This window comes from Seriola dumerili, unplaced genomic scaffold (assembly GCF_002260705.1).
Source record: "Seriola dumerili isolate Sdu_G_001 unplaced genomic scaffold, Sdu_1.0 BDQW01000807.1, whole genome shotgun sequence".
NCBI lineage: Eukaryota > Metazoa > Chordata > Actinopteri > Carangiformes > Carangidae > Seriola > Seriola dumerili.
The window spans coordinates 1363690-1374473 of NW_019175062.1; the positions used below are offsets into that span (position 1 = coordinate 1363690).

The 10784-nt window shown below is 40.5% G+C and overlaps 1 protein-coding gene across 1 annotated transcript in view; it reads right to left on the bottom strand.

Moving 5' to 3' along the window:
• LOC111237065 (RNA binding protein fox-1 homolog 3-like) overlaps positions 1 to 9590 on the bottom strand; it is a 530950-nt gene extending 521360 nt beyond the window's left edge. The window contains exon 1 of the mRNA XM_022766019.1: positions 9541 to 9590. The gene's annotated coding sequence lies outside the window, so the exon portion shown is untranslated. The remainder of the gene's footprint in view (positions 1 to 9540) is intronic.
• Positions 9591 to 10784: the final 1194 nt, after the last annotated feature.

The following is a 10784-nucleotide window of genomic DNA, read 5'->3' on the forward strand; positions in this document are numbered from 1 at the left end:
AATCAGTCTCGGGTTAATAAAGTTGTCATCTGTTTGATTTTCCTGAGGAAGCAGCAAGGCGAAAAAAGAAGAAAACAATGGCAGAAATATGACCCCATCAGCATTATCTCTTTATTTTATTGTTTTTGCAGAGGTCACCGTGAACACAGCTCCGTCGCTCATTTTTCCTACAACCTTTTTTTATGGAGTTTTAGTCTGTCCTTAGGATGTGCGTCTGACTTTAAATCAAAAGCCATGAGGCTCTGGCACCTGTGTACATGAAGGAACCTACAAGAAGAGTGATGTACACACAGAGAGCTTCCACAGTGGGATGACGGCTTTGAGGTGGAACACAGAAACACACTTTTTAGCCCCGTACGCCAGCTACATGCAAATCACTTAAACACACATTATGTAACTTGTGCCACTAGGGGTCTCTCAATCAAAACAATAACAAAGAAACAGCGTTTACTGACGTTGTGAAGTAGTGTGGGAAGGGTTTGGAGACTGCTGATAACCTTTGTTTCGATAGTTTCTCTGATAACTGACCCGATGTTCAGGAGGTTTTTTTTTACCAGTAACTGAGTTATCCGCAGAGGTGACCTCCTCTACATAACAAACGGAGGGGGATTAAAACCAGTAGAAATGCTGAATAAAGCAGTTTCACGGTAAAAATCACTGATTCACTGATGCTCTTCAGCGGACACAGGACGTCTCGGTGGGTCTAGGAGCTGAGCTGTCCAACATTTCCTCAGCTTTTTTCTCTTATAACTTCAGATCCAGATGTCCGATGAGTAAAATCCTTCATCTGGTTCAGATACATTGTTGAAAACGATCAAGATGTAAAAAGTGTATCTTAAAAATGAAACTTAAAACTAGATAAAAGTCAATTTTGAGCCTCTGGCAAAACAACTGAGACATGTACGTAGGGGATATGATGTTATTGACAGGCAACCAAATGAAACAGGCAGTTATCATGATTGAAATCACATATTTCTCTAGTTTTGAAAATTGCTGGAAACATTAGGGACAATGTAAGAACACAACTAAAAAAATATATAACATGGGTCTAGTCATTTTTAGACATTTAATGTGGTTACATATTATAACTTTTAAGTGTTTTCACAGCTTTGTTCCTTCAGTTTTTTGCAGTTTAGGAGTTATTCTTTCTCCTCTCTTTTCCCCCCTCCTTCTGTTTTTCCAGTCCCACTCTCACCAACCAAGTCAGTCAGCCGTCCTATTCCACCTGAGACTGCTAAAAAGATGTGAGACGCAGCGCAAACAAAGCAATGGCTGCCAGTGATGGCATCACTATTCATGGAGCTGATTTCAACTGTTTCTCACAACAATGAGAGAGAGAGGAGAGGAGAGCGGGCGTGCAAGCACCACAGGAAAGTTCAGCAGAGTTTGTCTGAGTGCAAACACACTGACTTCACTACAAGGAGAGACGTGCAAAAACACCAGCCACGTGTTTGATAAATGATTTCATTACTCTCACTGAAACTAATACTTACAGGTTTTGTAAGGTGCTTCTGTTTGATAGTTGCTGATTTAATAAAGCAAAACATAAAGTCTGTGCCACACATGCTCTGCAGCCTCTGCTCCTATTTGTTGTGACAGAGTGATTCATCTAGATTAGGTGCTTTGCTCGCAAAATTAGAGATTTACAATCATCAGAAATAATGGATTCACACGGAAATAAATTTGAATCTTCGCAGACATTACAAATCATTAAAAGTCCTCTATGTGGGACTGTGCGACATGTTTTAAATAAATATCAATCAGACAATATCTGTATTAATTGACACTATTCGAGTGACATAGATTAATCAAGTGGTGTTTGATTCAATTACTTGTTTCTGCTGTTTTACATAAGAATAAAATAAAAACATTCATTGACTTATAATCATTCATTTGGACTATTCATTCATTGGATTAGGGCAAAACCCCAGCTGTGGTGTTAGTGGTGCTGCGTAACTTAAAGGTTCTGTAAATGAGATTTTGAGCAAGCAAAACAACTATTTTCTGTGCACAGATATAGTGTAGCACTCACATCCTGAGCAGAGAACGAAGTCACACCTCCTCTGTATGTGTTGGAATGTCACTTTCTCTCTTCTTGGTTTGGCAGCCCATGCATGTTAGTGCATGTGAGTCTCTCCTGTTAAACCATTGGCTCTCCCTATGTTTACAAACACACACAGGGACCGCCCACACATGAGATGGTGCGGTACAGTACGAAATGTTCAGGTGAAATCTGTATTAGGAAAATACAGTACATTCCTCATACTATCTTTGGGGGGGGTCATAAAACTCTATTTATATTACGCCTACAGAACTTGTGGCGCCTACGCTGCTGTATGTGCATTCGCATTTTTCTATTCATGTCTACTTTTAACTTGGCTTAGTGACATACAAGGTAGTCATGTCAAGAGTGATGACATATGTACTACAGGTGTCGTGACAATTGAGTGTATAAAAGCAGTCTGTAGTAAACATGCATTGCGCTCTTGGTCAGTAACACTCTTGTTGTTGGCTGAGACGTCCACTTTCAAGTGTGAGAATAAACTAGAAAGACTACTCTCCTGTTGTCAGTCCTCTGTTTCCTGAAATTCCCACGACAAAATCCTTCCAGGATTTCCCTCACTGAAGAAAACACTTTTTTGACTAAAAAGGCCTCTGACAAAGAAAGAGACTAGACCAGAACACAAGTGGACAGGATATGGGACTACCGGCTCAAGTGTCAGTCAGCTGATGGGCCATCAAAATATCCAAAAGGTTTTTTTTTAAGTTTTTACCAGCTCCATCAGTGCCTTTACCAGCTCTGTCAGTGTTCTTTCCCAGTCTGACCAATACTGGCCTGGTTTACTGAGAGGAGAACCCAATGAGTTGCTAAAGGCTCTAGCTTGACTCAGAACTGGCTTTTCTTCTCCTCCATGTGTAAGCAACTTCATGGCTACATAATGTTACGTCTGTTTTCATTAGTGACCGGCTACAGTAAGCATGATCACGTTAACTGACTTGCTGTTACCCTCATTTTGAATTTGTTCGGCAAATGTTGCTATCGCTAGCTGGCTTACTGCTGTGGAGCATACAGTTTAGCGGCAATGCTAGCGTGGGCTAATGGCTGTGGCTGGATTGTTTTTTTGTTGGCTCTCGTGTTCACAGCATTACTTTATTCAGTTGTGTTTCTTGCTGTGTGTTGTGCAGGGCTTCGTAACATCTTACTGAGGACACCAAGGAACGTGGGAGGTGACGAAGCTTTTGTTTTGTTCTGAGATGCCGCTGCTCTAGTGGCATCTACTGGCAGTGAATGTTGCATCTATAAGCTTTAAATACACTTTTAAATGGCTTCTTTCGTCATAATGCTATCTTGGCAGTCTAAAATGAATACTGCGTAACACTTTGCTGACTGAGAACATGAAGGGAGCGGAGGGGGGATGAATGGAGGCTGGTGCTGTGACTGACGAAGTGTTTGTATTGGTCTGAGATGCTGGTGGTCTAGTGGCAGTGACAATCTTTAATACGTGACATAAAAAATCTTCAGTCTCCTCTGTTATCTATTATTATTATTCTACAATTTAAAGTCAGTGACTGGATAGAATGGTCTTAAAGTCTTTTTTAAAGTATCATAATAATAATAATATTTGATATTTTTATACTAACTCCATCAAATGAGAATGTGAAAACAATGGTCCCTAATAGTGATTAACCTACCTACTTTTGGTTTACTGTCAACTATCTTATAGCATTTCAGAAAAAAATGAAAGAGCAAATAAGCTCAGTGAATGACAATATTGCTCCATGACTGCTGTCATATCAACTTAAAAAGTAATAATATGTCAGTGTTGTGTTCACAACATGTTATTGCAGGTTTGATAAAACAGGCCCTGTGTGTCTGTGGTTTTCTGTCAAGGACTGAACTAGTCTGAACTATGACTCTTGTTTGTCAGGAACTAAGGCAGACGTAGTGTGTCATTGTTATAGCACCTGAAAGTCCCTGGAGGGAGGATGTCTGTGGGGATGAATGCATCAACAAAACTCCACACTATGACATGAGAGACCAAAGTTTTGAAGTTTGAATCAGTCTCCTTCCAGCGTTAACATCAATGTTAACCAAGTAGTTGTTTTTTTACCCCCAAACAAGATTTTTCCCTAAGCAGTAACTTTCTGTGCCAAAACAAAACAAAAACCTGATTACAGTGGAAGCAGATCAGGAAACAGTGATTTGTGAGAATAATGCTGTTTTTTCAAAAAGAGCCTGAAAATGTTTGATCAGGTTGTTTTGTATTCCATACATGGAATATCCTGGTTCCCTGTATTATTCACTACACAAAGTGCAGTTGCCATGGTTTTCAATTGAATGCTCCTGAAAATCAAGGACACATCCTGTAGCTTATTTGATAGCACACTCACAGGTGACTGGCTGTCAATGTGAATACTGCATGGGCTTACATTTATCTCTCAGACACCACAGGTGTCTGTGGAGAGGTCCACACATACATGTGCACATGATGTGAGAGAGAGGGAGTCATTTGACCTTTTCCCTGGAGATTAAGGGTGATTTGAGACCTGTCTTGCAATCACACCTCTTGCTAGGCTTCACACACACACACACACACACACACACATACACACACACACACACAAACAATCACACAAGAGGCAGTGTGACCCTGACCACACTGTTGTTACCTTGGACATCGCCATTCTAGAGGGACTGTAGGTTATCATTGGTCACAACATGACACGCAGGAGACTGTGTGTGAGTGTGTGTCTGTGTGTGTGTGTGTGCAGACAGACTGTCAGGAAGAGAAAGAAAGAGAGGCAAATATACTGTTGGCTCCAGGAATCATGAAAAAGTGCTAAACACATGGATAAAGTAACAGAAGGAAAGAAAAAAAGCACACACAGCTAGATCGGATTGGAGGAGAGACAAACTCAGTCAACAGCATGAGGCGAGAGGAGACACGCCAGCACCTGTTTCATTTAATATCAAGTGATACAAGCACACACATAATGTTTTGACCTCTATTGATCTCCAGTGTCCAAGAGATGGTTAAGGTTGATATCAGCTTTAGAGCAGAGTGCAAACTATAAAGTGACAATCAGGGGGTCAACTTTTTCTCCAGGGGGGGAAAGGGAACCCAATACAGGTGCTTCAGTGAAGTGTTACAGTCTTTACAGTATTTTGCTTAGTTTAAATACTCAAATAAATGTAGTGGAGTCGAAAGTACAATTTTCCCTCTGAAAAGTAGGAGTGGAAGTGTAGAGTAGCATTAAATGGAAATACTCAAGTTAAGTACCTCAAAATTATACTTAAATTCCTGGATTCCTGAGAGAGAAGAAAGGGGTGACTATTATAAATTACCACCACAGCCACAAAATGGTTTCTAAAATGAAATAATAAACTATACTGATGGCAAAACTGTATCTCTACAGCAACAAATCCTCCATTTTCTCACCACTCATGACTTAGCACCATTGTTTGTTAACATTACATCATATATGACATCTTATATTGGTAATGAAATGTGAAGCCAACATTGGAAATGAAAGTGCATATTATCAGCTTATCAACTGTAACTTAAGCAAAAGCTAGAAACTAGATAACATTGGTTTGCTAAACTGTAACTTAAAGCTTAAAGAAACTAGCTAACTAACATTAGCATTCATCCATAGACACAATTTAAATCAGACTCTTTGAAGGTAAGAAAGTAAAGTGTATCAAACATGCACGAGAGCAGAGACTTCAGGACATGAGCCACAATGGGAGTGAGGTAGGCAGACAAGATAGTGCAGCTAAAGTCAAGGTTAAGAAATGGTACGTCCACTTTAGGGTGTGTCTGAAATCTTGGTACACGATTCTACAAAGATCCAGGCATGAATATGGGAAATATATTGTAATATTTACAATTACAGGTAAGTAAATGTTTCAACCCCCCGAACTATTGTGTAACCCTAAACTCTTTCGGGAAGGGTCCAAGTCTTAATCAGGAGGGTCAGACCACCCAACCCCCTCCGAAGGTCTCCAACCTTTTACTCTGAGAGCTACTTTGACAGAATAAACGGGGCTTAGAGCTCCTGAAGTCTTTATATCCTACTGGTTACATTCATACACATATCATCAAAACACTCAAAGTGATCTCCAAACCAAATCAGATGAATAAAATCATTTAACAAGTCATCATATATCTACATCCAAAAACATGTGAAACTGACATCAGACAAAAATCTGAGTCATGATTCAGTCAGCCCTGAACACAGACATGAAAACACCACTGTAAATAAATCTGAGTAGAAACCAGAGAAAGAGGAAGCTTCCCTTTCTCAGTTGATCAGTGATAGTTGTCAGTACATCAATGGTTCATAACAGACAGGAAGTTAAAATAGATCATTCACTACGCTTCATTTTCCAAAATGTAAACAAACATGGGCTTGGAAAAGTTTAGTTAGTTTATATTCTGTTTCTGTTATCCGAAGAGTTGCTGTCACTGCATGTCACCTACAGCCGATCTGATGGAAAAACCTGACAATAACTCATTTGACTGCACAACTGACAAATAATGATAAGATGTTGAAGGGGGGGGTTTGTGTCTTTGTATTTGATTTAGTTGCATTTGGAGCAGATTTGCTAGTTGTGTTGCTTAAAGTTTGTTACTTTACATGCATGGTTTGTAGAGACTATATTCTCTGAACCTTTGTGTGAGCTACTGGGAGCCCACGAGCCACCTGTTGGAGACCCCTACCTTAGACAAAAACCATAGATACCAATTGGCCTGTGTGTGTCTATTGGAATTGCCAATAGTTAAGTCAGAAAAAAACAGCTCTAAAAAGTGCATACAACGGTACAGAGAGCACAGTGACCAGACCACTCCTTAAACCTTGCTCAGACAACGACTACAACTCATTAAGAGTGTAGCTGTTAGGGGTTTTTCAATAGAAAAGAATTCATCATTCAGCACAACTGGATAATGTAGTCAAGTAGTGCAAGAGTGAAGTGTGTCACCCTGAGTCACTAATCTTAATTGCACTGTTGGAGATAGGATTTATAAACTTAATTTATGCATACAGTGGTCTAGATTCACTGTTTAAGGCCAAGTCTAATTTCCATTCATACTAGAAAAAAAAAAAAAAAATATAAACTAAATTTGTTATTGAAAAGTGTGGTATGAGTTTATACTGGAGGTCATTTCAGTAAAGGTAAAACGTTGCAGATATGCTCCATTAAATCCACAATTCAGTAGATAAACTGCTGCGCTTATCTTTCAGCTCGTCCTGTGTCTGTGGCCTGGATCTGAGGGTTGCTCTGCTGCCTCGTCTCCCCACACAAAAGAGCACCTGGCCAAGCACATAATCCTCTCAGACCCCCTATAGAGCCTCCAGCTCTGGATCTCCCCCTGGAGGCCGCGGCTAACCGCTAACAACTTCTAGCATCTGGACAGTCGTCACTAAATGCTAATGACAAACACAATGAGTGGAGAGATTTCAATTGGTGGCTGTCCAGGGGTCTAAAGAATGGGGTATTTTTGAACAGCGTGTTAATATTTCTGCAACATTTTCAGTGATGTTCAGGGATTTTTCCGGGGAGCGAGCGATGAGGCAGAGCGGAGAAGGTTAGAGAGGGATAAGTGGTGGAGGTGTTCAAATTCTTCCAAGAATCTCCCCCAAAGCTACAGAATCTGGTGCTGCCTTTTAAATACCCAAATCAGTTACGCCGAGAGTGCACACAAATACACACACCACACGCACCACAACACACACACACACACACACACACACACACACACAAAAAACACTTCAGTCTAGAAAGTCTCTCAGACCCCCCCTGGTGCCTCGAGCCCAGTTTTTCTTGTTTTCCGGTTCTTGTGCGCCGGCGCTGCTTTCTGTGAGAGCCGAGAACGAAACAAGCCTCCAAGAAACAAAGCATCAAACTCCTATTAACATCACACACACACACACACACACACACACACACACACACACACACACACAACACACACCACACACACACACACACGCACACACACACACATACACACACACAAATTATTATTAACCATCCACAGGTTCCACCATTGGTATCCACCAGCAATAATAACTTTTTGATAACAGCAACATGCTACTCGATTAAACCTCAACACCATTCAGTGCAACCCTGATGTTATTGCCCCAGTTTCTATTAATGAATGAATTAATAAAAACATACATGTCAGGAATGATAAGAAGTGAGTTGTTCTAGTGACTGCTATGGTAACACAGTGTATAAAACAGAATGTGTATTTCCTTTTCTTTATATTCTAGCTTCCATTGTAGAATTACACAATCTCTATACTGAGAAATGTCCTCAGGCGGATGAAACACCTTTACAATTCATAAGCCTGACTCAAACATAAAAAGGACTGTAGAGAGCCATGGGAGTGGAACAGCTGTATGTTCTGGAGAACAAAGGTGTCTTTCTACCTGCAGTTCAGCTCACTTGTGTGCAAGTGGAAGAAAAAAAAAAAAGACCTTTTGTTGCATTTAGTTTCTATCTAGTTTCTTTATCTTATCACACAAACATATTACTAAAACAAATGTAAACATATGCTCACATAAGCTCATTCATTCACAGACTGCCAGCAAACTGGACTAAAACCGCTCTGTGACGTCACAAAGAGCATCGAGGGAGGCGGACTTGTTTCGAGCTGGATCTCCTTCGTCTACATGGCAGCAAACAACGGGAGAAACAGTAAGTACGAGGCGTCTTTTGATCTTATGAGGGGGTAGTTACTGTTGGTGGCTACATTTTTAATAGAAACTCCCAGAACACACACAGAGTGCAGGCGCCTCAGCATCATCCCTCTGTTTTGACTCATTTTCACTTTCTGATGTTGTCAGGGCAAATCCCCGGCAGTTATGCATATGCGGGTTGCATGCGTGTGTTACCATGGTTACCCAAATGATCTTGCATAAATATGTGTATGCAGCTTAATAATATGAGCCAACATTGCTGCTGTGGATGATGGATGTAAAAGTAGTTTTATCATTTTGGATTCATGCTTAAAAAATCACACACAGTCTTGTGGTTTGTCTCTGTGCATGTGAGGAAGTGGTGGATTGGAGGAGGTCCATGTATTTTACGCAGACATTTCCACACTGCAAAAGAGCCTGAAGGTCTCAGTTTCATTAGCTGCATTGATTAATAGACTTGATCTTTGCCGTTGGCTGATACTGGATATATTCTGTTTTCATCCAGAGGACAGAAACAGATATTCTTAACAATAATGTTCAAGCATCGTCTAACAATTTCATCATGAAACGTGTCAAGTGTTGTCCCTTATGTATGAATATTCCAGGTCGAAGTAAAGCTCATGGAAGACACTTAACCAGAGCTAAAGTTGTGGTGTATGGACCGTGTTGTTATGTTATGTGTTCTGTGTTGCCATCATCATTGTGGATTCATGCCTGTTGCTGACAAAAACAGCAGACAGCAGGTGTGTGTTTAAAACTCAGTTGAACATGGTTGTAATTCGTTCAGCCTATGTGTGAAACACAGGTGGGAACAGTGGTGACGAGGCCTACCTGTTAGAAGAGCCGTGGTCCTCTGTGACTGGGATGCAAGGAGATTGTGTTAGACTGCCAGCACTCTAAGTCCGTCCCTCGTCTGATGGAGAAAGACACACCGAACAGAATGTTCAATAGATTTTCTTTCAAACCTTTATTCATAAAGTTATCCCCATAATCTTTCAAGTAACACCACAGCTCTGTGCTGCCCGGATAAACAACTGTCAGTCATTGAGCACAGACACCGAGGAAACTGGGGGTTTGTGCCTTGCTCTCAGGGCAGCTTGGCAGCAGCAGATTTCCCATGTGCCTTGGCTGTGATCAGTGCTTCTGAACTATATGAGTAACCATCACAGGTATATGGGACTGTTGTGACTCCTGGTCTCATCTCACTGAGAATCTATATAACAAGAGAAACAGACGAAAACAGGCTTCTGAACACTGATCTGAGGTCTGTGTTTGTGTTTGTTGACAAGACGTCATCTCTGCTTACAGAGGAGAAGTTGTTATGTTGTTAGGCTAAAAAAAATACGTTTCAGTCGTGTTTTTGTCTTCTTACATTCTGCAGGAAAATAAATAGCCCTAAGTTTGAAACAAAAAAAAAGACAAAGTGAAAACAAAGGGAAAAAAAGGAAAAACTGAAATATCACATTGACACTGACATTATTGCATCCTTGGCTCCGGACTTAGTTTAAGCACCTCTGGCAACTATTACAGCCTCAAGTCTTTTTTGGGTGTGACGGTAAAAGCTTGCACATCTGGATTTGGGATTTTCTGCATTCTTCTCTACAGATCCACTCAAGCTCTGTCAGGTTGGATGGGAACCATAGGTGGACACATATACTTACATATTCCACTGTATGAGTGCACTGTATGTATGTATATACACTGATCAGCCACAACATTAAAACTGGTAACTGGTGGTAATGTTGTGGTGCTGGTCGTGCATGATGTGTGTGTGTGTGTATGGGTCCAAAAGTCTGAGAGTAGGTTCCCATTTAACACCATTACAGTATATATACAGTACATATGTGTGTATATGTGTTTGTTGGTTTTGTTGTTTTTGTCTCTGCACACCACCACCACAATGGTTTTGAAACAAAGCCATCGTGATGTTGATTGAAGTGTAGACTCTCACTTTAATACAGGGGGTTTAAAAAACATATTGCATTCACCATTTAGGAAATACTAGGGGGGGCATGTGTCAAAACATTATAGATCAATCTTTTTCAGTTAAATCACAATCACGATCTGAATCGTGA